Source organism: Notothenia rossii (genome assembly GCF_949606895.1).
Source record: "Notothenia rossii genome assembly, chromosome: 4".
Lineage (NCBI taxonomy): Eukaryota > Metazoa > Chordata > Actinopteri > Perciformes > Nototheniidae > Notothenia > Notothenia rossii.
The window spans coordinates 3,510,840-3,518,561 of record NC_136902.1 but is presented as its reverse complement, the minus strand read 5'-3'; the positions used below and the strand labels follow the sequence as shown (position 1 = coordinate 3,518,561).

At 40.3% G+C, this 7,722-nt stretch overlaps 1 long non-coding RNA gene across 2 annotated transcripts; it reads left to right on the top strand.

Moving 5' to 3' along the window:
- The first annotated feature begins 237 nt into the window (after window positions 1-237).
- LOC307037829 lies at window positions 238-5,753 on the top strand. 2 transcript variants are annotated; one of them, XR_013807790.1, is made up of 2 exons: window positions 238-603; window positions 2,406-5,753. It is a non-coding gene; the product is annotated as an uncharacterized lncRNA (long non-coding RNA). The 2 variants fall into 2 exon arrangements; XR_013807791.1 differs by having other exon boundaries at window positions 2,346-5,753.
- The last annotated feature ends 1,969 nt before the right edge of the window (window positions 5,754-7,722 follow it).

Sequence of the window (7,722 nt, the reverse complement as noted above, 5' to 3'; positions counted from 1 at the left end):
TAGTTTAATCACAAAATACTGTAGTTTAATTACAAAATACTGAAGTTTGATTACAAAATACTGTAATATTATAGTTTAATTACAAAATACTGAATTGTAATTACAAAATACTTTAAAATTGTAGTTTGATTACAAAATGCTGTGCTTTGATTTCTAATATTGAGTTTAATAACAAAATTCTGAGTAGTTAAATTACGAAATATTTTTGTTTCATTACGAAATACTGTAGTAGTTTGATTACAAAATACTGTAGAAGTTTAATTCCAAAATACTATAGTTTAATTACAGAATACTGTAGTTTATTTACAAAATACTGTAATTTGTAGTTTGATAAAAAAATACTGTAATTTGTCAATTAATTACAAAATACTGTGGTGTAATGACAAAATTCCCCCTTGGAAGCTGGTTTCATGTGGTGGCTTAGAGTCTCATCATATATCTAGCACCATTTGAAATCAGTGTTCTTGGGGTGGGGAGTGTGTTTCTGTGTGGAGGAACAGATGTTTAGTGTCCTTCTGCTGGTGCTCAGAGTCTCTCTGCGTCTCCATCTGAAACGGTTACAGGGAAGGACAGACCTCACCCCCCCTCCAGCAGGAGATACAGGTAAGCTGTGCTGTAGTTTCATCACTACATACTGTAGTTTAATTGCAAAATACTAAAATGTGATTACAAAATACTGCAGTTTAATAAAAAAAAAACTGTAATATTGTAGTTTAATTACAAAATACTGTAATATTGTAGTTTAATTACAAAATACTGAAGTTTATTTACAAAATACTTTAATATTGTACTTTAATTATAAAATACTGTGGTTTGATTTCTAATAGAGTTTAATTACAAAATACTGTAGTTTAATTACGAAATACCGTAGTAGTTTAAATACAAAATACTGTAGTAGTTTAATTACAAAATACTTTAGTAGTTTAATTACACAATACTGTACTTTAATTACAGAATACTGTAGTTTAATTACAAAATACTGTAATTTGTAATTTAATTCTTGAGTCTAAGTCTAAATATGATATCTGGCCTCAAATCATCTGAGGCCTGTCTGATCTTTGGCGCCCCCCAAGTTGGGAACCTACGGAGCCCCTAAAGGGACATGGAAAAAAAAAAAATGGAGAGAGAAAAAAAATAAAGTCAGGAAAACGGATTCGTTTCTCGTGCGCACGAGAAACAAATCCGTTTTCCTGAATTTATTTTTTTGGAGAAAGTTACCGATGCCTCAAGGAGGAAGTGGAACACACATTAGACAACCATTTCATTGCAGACTGTTATGTTTACGGGGGGAAATGACAGAGCATACATTATTTGAGATAGACTATATTTTGAAGTCAGACTTCATTTTATGGACATTTCGGCCAGGGGTGTAGAGCTATTGGTTTAAGCACCGGATTGGCAAAACAGGAGAGTTTGTAAACCAGTCTGCTTTGATCTATGAATTAATGTCCGTGACTCGCAGAGTACCTGCTTCCCCCGCAGCTTTTTTATAGGGAAACAAACACTCAGAACACACACACAGAGCCAGCGGCGGACTGCCCCCCCCCCCGTTGACAGTTTACGTCGGCTGGGCAGGGTGAGATTCCCGGGCTGATTTTTAGTCCCAGTCCGCCCATCATGCGTCCTGATGACCGGCGATCTCCTCCATAAAACTAATAAAAGGGGGAGTAATCGGGCAGTTCGGTGTGTGTGTAGAGGTGTGTGTGGTTAAAACGGCCTGTGGTCACTCTTTATAGCTGTTCAATGAAGGTAAACACAGAAGGCGGTGCGTAAAAGCTCTTTGAGCACTGGTGCTGCTGTTCTCTGAGTTACACGTCCCGCTGCCTCCTGGAGTGACCACACACCCCTGGCCGAAATGTCCTTAAAGTGAAGTCTGAGTACGAATTATATCTGAAATAATACACTGTCATTTCCCCACGTAAACATAACAGTCTGCAATGAAATGGTTGTGTCCTGTGCGCTTCACTTCCTCCTTGGCGCACCGGTAACTTTCTCCCCAAAAAAAAGTCAGGATAACGGGTTAGTATCTCGTGCGCACGAGATACTAACTGGTTATCCTGACTTTTTTTTTTTTTTTCATGTCCCTTTAGGGGCTCCGTAGTAACCAATGGTTAAACAACCGAAAAAAAAATAGTGGCAAAAATCTGATCAGTTAATTTTTAGACAGGTTTTTATAGAAAAATATATTTGGTATCCTTAATTTAAAAGCGTTTTAAATTAAATTCAGAAAAATAAAAAAAACTATTATAAAAGTTATTGCCAAAATTAAAGTGTTCTTCAGAAACTGTTACTTACAAACCAAACCAAAAATACAACAACAGTCATTCTCCTCTTTCTGTGTTCAGATCCTCGGCGTCCCCCCTCAGAGCGCCCATCCCCCCCATCAGAGCGGCCCCCCTTGGAAGCTGGTTTCATGTGGTGGCTTAGAGTCTCATCATCTATCTAGCACCATTTGAAATCAGTGTTCTTGGGGTGGGGAGTGTGTTTCTGTGTGGAGGAACAGATGTTCAGTGTCCTCTCTCCGAGGGTGAGCGCTTTCTGCTGGTGTTCAGAGTCTCTCTGCGTTTCCATCTGAAACGGTTACAGGGAAGGACAGACCTCACCCCCCCTCCAGCAGGAGATACAGGTAAGCTGTGCTGTAGTTTCATCACAAACAGTGGGAAACCTGCTCAAAGATTGTAGGTCAACCCTGGGAGAAACGTCATGAATCAGCCGACCATAACAACATATTAACCTCATCTCGCTTTTTTTTGCATGTTTCTTTGTTTACATTAAGCGTCTTTGGCTCTTTTCTGCTGTAACAAATGTAAATGTCCCTCTGTGGGACGAATAAAGGTATTCTGATTCAGCGTTCCACCATTTAATAAAGTCAGACTGAAGCACTCCGTTGTGCACCAGTCAATCCTTAAAGGCCCAGTGAAGTGTGCACCTGTGCATGATCTGTTATGCTAATACGTATAGTAATGACCAAAATTGTCCATTGGAACCCATATCAAAAGATGTTGGAATAGCAACGAATTTGACGAGTTTTGAATTTTCCGGGGAAATCTGCAGTCGACCTTCGCCTTTGTGGGCGTGGCTTGCGATCTACTGCGTGACGTCACGAGATGGACGCCGCCGCACTGTTTACATTCACCACCGTTCATTTTTTCTCTTTTTCAAAGTCGAATTTCTCAACGTTTTTGAGCTAGTATTTTCCTGGAAAGTGTGTCGGAGTCGACTGGAAGTGATTGCCAATCGAGAAAACCTGACAATGGAGGCGACAGTGAAGAAAGAGGAATGAAAAACACAGGGGAAACGATGCATTGCCGCTGGCTGTAGTAATGTCAAGTCTGCCGAAGTGGCGATGTTTCTGTTCCCAAAAGATGAAGGTGAGCCTGGCTGGGGTCATTGTTTCGGAGATTCTTTGATTGATCATGATAAATAAAGGCCACTGGTCGATTCGAGAGAGAGAGAAAGAGAGACTGAGAGAGTTACAGGGTTGTCGTTAGCATCTGGTGCTAGCTCGGAGCTAACGGAGATTAGCTGTTTCAACAATAAGGAGAGGGAGAGTGCTCTCCTGTGGGACTGAGAGAGATAACGTCAGCTCAGAGAGGTAAACTGTAGCCTAAGTTATCTCAGTGGGTTTGGTCATCTATGTAAACAAATATTTCCATCTATGTAATATTAGTTGTATAAAATAGGTTAAGAAATCATTCCAATGTTTTTTGATTATTGAAATATATGTTTCATATGAGTGTTGAGAGCTGTATCCATAAATCTCTTAATGTTGCCTTCAAAGTGCACCAGATTGATCACTTTCCTCATCTATCCTGTCCGAAAAGCTGTCCAAATCAATCATTTCTCTCACACTAGTATCACTTTCCAGAGTCTCCGCCATGTTTACAATCGCAACTGGGTACATCTTGTGACGTCACAGCCACTATCGTCTGCAACTTCCGTTAGGCTCAGACGGCAAAATTATGAATTCATTAATTCATTAATTATGAATTATTAAAAATTATTTTAGCAATGAACAGGCACAATGATATGTAAGGAATGAAACTGCCATTTCATTTTGGTGCAAATGCATGCACTTCACTGGGTCTTTAAGTTAAATAAAGAGTTAAATCCCAATCGTTAGAGTTCTTGAACGTGTTTCTCTTCAGTGATTGGGATGTCTTTGCTTTATATTTGTCCTTGTTTGAAGTGCAAATGGAGCTGCTGTGTTTGTGCGAATGGAGCTGCTGTGACGCAGGCAACATATCAGACTTCATCTGACATTAAAGTGTTATCATATATTGTAGAAAATACTGTGTTAAATTACAAATTATCTACTACTGTCAATAATATCTAGAGTGATGTTTGCTGTGGAGGAAGATTTATTTAGTCCATATTAAAGTTTGTTAAAAAACATCACTATACAGGTTATTAACTGAAAGTCATAATGTAGTATGTAAATAGAGATTGAGAAAAACGTCATATATGTCTTAAGGTGCCTTCACACCAAGTACTTTGCAGTTCTGATGAACTAAAGAGCAGATCACGTTCACACCGGAATAAGTCCCTGGGAGAGGATTAGGCCAGCGCCGTATAGACTGAGAGTTACGTCCTCTCCGTTCACTCCAATGGACCACTTTTTTTACAGCAATGGCGGATCGTGGAGCCTCTCAATCGTTCCCCGGAAGCTAGCGCCAAGGCTAGCAGAGCTGTAGAGTTGCAGCATAATAGACCGTTCGTGACGAAGAAGAAGTTTAAAGATTTATATTGCGGATATTATCAGTACATCTGATTCAAATGAACATGTGTATTAAAGGATGTCAGTGGATTATCCCTAAATTAGTAGATTTAGGGAACGTTTACAGATAACAGATAAAGCAAGGATACCGGATCAAGTTAGCAGCACACGTTGAACAGCGTTTTAATTGTAAATTCCTTTCTCTTAATGTCATTTCGTCCAACGTTGTATGAATTAGAGAAGAGGGGCTTCTAAACGGGATTGTATGCGGGGGTGGAGGGAGTTAAATATTAGATAAATATAACTTTGGTGCGTGTAAGAGTGAGTGTTTTTAGCAGAGCCATATTGAGCTATATCACACTATAGCTGTGATCATGAGCGATGGGCTTTGTAGATACAGGTCACGGGGTGAATCGTGGTGCAGGGGCCCTTCTCTTTTTGACCACAGGGCGATGCACGAGGATGGTGGGTATATAGCCTCTGCTCTCAGCCTAGTCTTGCCCTTTGTTGTCTTGACAAACTGGTCTGCATCAAAATGTGCCTGCGGAGTGACTTGAGGTTACTTCACACACAGAACAACTCAGCTTTGTCTGCCCACATATATATTCCATAGTGGTTGAATACACAGTATTAGGAAACACTTTATACTTACTGGACATGTTATACTCATTATATACTGTATATAAAATATGACCAAGAATGTGAGACAACTTTATAGAAATTCATATCACATCTGTTACTGATGCCATTTGTCATACTTTGTTAAACTCACAAATAATAAAGTTCCATAACTTCAGTTGGGAACAAAGACCACACCTTATCTCCCCAAGGCAATTTCCCATCCAATAGGTGTGCTATATAGGTGTGTATAACCCTTTCTCCTGTCTGTTACTCCCTCTTTCAGCACAAGAACCAGAGGGGGATTCAATGGAGCCTGAATACCTGCACTGAGACCCTCACCCTGCACCCTGAGTCTCAACTCTGTGTTTTTCAAGCCTTTCCCTGTTTTTTTGTATTAAACAAAACATTAAGCTTTCCCAATGGTGTGGTTTTCGTTTTGTGAAAAAGTGCAAATGCAGTGTTTGTATATAACTACCTCACATATTTTTTTGCTGTTGGTCGTGAAATTGCTCCTGCTGACTTGAGCCAGCTATTTTTTCCTCCGCTCTGTGTCAGTGGGGAAGCCGTACATTCGTACTCCTTTCTCAGAGCGATTTGAGCATCCCAAGGCAGCACAGCAAACCATGGTGGCCACTAGGAGGCAGCACAGCAAACCAGGACAACACGGAGGAAAAGGCACAGACAAACTGCATGATATGCTATTCAATGTTTATTGAATTCCATGTATTTGCAATGGATGTTCCTAAAACAAAACATTTAACATCAACATCATGCTGCTGCTGCTGCTGCTGCTCGTCCTTTGATAGTCACCTGTCGGTCTCCTGTCCTTTCTGAAGGCCATAAAGATGACATGAGTTTTTGCTGATATAGGCTTAGTTTGTCGGGGGACATCTTACTTCTTCCTTCTCTCTGTCTATACCTTTGTACTCTCATGTTCCCATTAACCCAGCTTCCCCAAATGTCTTTCTTTTTGGTGTCTATATACGCCGGGATCCGGAGTCATGGATGATCCTGCGGTCCTGTGTCATGGATCGCGAGTCCTGGATCTTGAGTCGTGGCTGTGGTCCTGGATCATAAGTCCTGGATGGATATCCTCGTGGATTCATCTTCCTATTATACACACATGCATTTCCAAACATTTGGTCTACCTATGTTGCAAATGTATTATCTTTTCAATTTACACACGGCATCTATTGCACGTCTGTCCGTCCTGGGAGAGGGATCCCTCCTCTGTTGCTCTCCCTGAGGTTTCTCCCATTTTTCCCTTTAAACTGTGGGTTTCTCTGGAAGTTTTTCCTTGTACGATGTGAGGGTCTAAGGACAGAGGGTGTCATATTGTCATACTGATATTCTGTACAAACTGTGAAGTCCACTGAGACAAATGTAACATTTGTGATATTGGGCTATATAAATAAACATTGATTGATTGATTAGTCATTTAGATAACTTGTGTCCTCAATTACCATGGGATTACTGAAACTACCATGAATTTAAGAAAATGGTAGAAATTAATCTAATCTGAATTTTGAAGCATTCCTTTAGATCCCCTCCCTCTAAATATATCAATAAACATTAGAAAGTGATGCTCCTGACTACCATACAAGTTTAAGAAGATAATATTGGTTTTAAAGAATTCAAAGCTATAAACAGCAACAGGCTCTTTAACCAAGGCACTGTTAGCCTAACATGTAAACTAGTTGTTCACACTAATCCTAATATTATCACTTAATATTAGCAAATTCTATTTTATTTTTTAAAACATATTGATGTAAATACATACACATATCGATTTGTTGTATAAATATTGCAAATCAAAACCTTTATTCACTAATAATTACCAAAAATCGTAGTTCTATCTCCTGTTATCAATGCATTCACATTGCCCGCCATGAACTTCCGGGGAACGATCCTCGTCTGCATGAACCACGTGACGATAACCGTTTTTGGACTTCCGCCTGGCACTGGATTAGGCAAATGCGCTGACGTCACTTCTTCTTCTTCTGCTTTGGGTTTACTGGCAGGCCGCAAACAACTTCACGGCGTATACTGCCACCCGAAGTCCCCGGCCGGAAGTCTCCGGAGTTGGGGACTGGATCAGTAGAAGCTGCTGGGATTCCCAGCAGCTTCTACTGAAGCTTTCCGAGTAAATCGCCAGAACGCATAAATAAACGACTACGGTAACGGGTCCCAAGGTGGGTAGACCGGCATACGCAACGCTCTGGGGGTCCAACGGCTCCGTGTGTGCCCTATATGATCATTTTCTGATAACGATGAAATAGCCCGCCTCCCTCTCCCCACGTCTCCTGCTGCTGCTGGGCTGTCAGAAGAGGGGGAGGAAAAGAGAGGCAGGCGCCGTTTATTAAATATTATTATATTATTATACA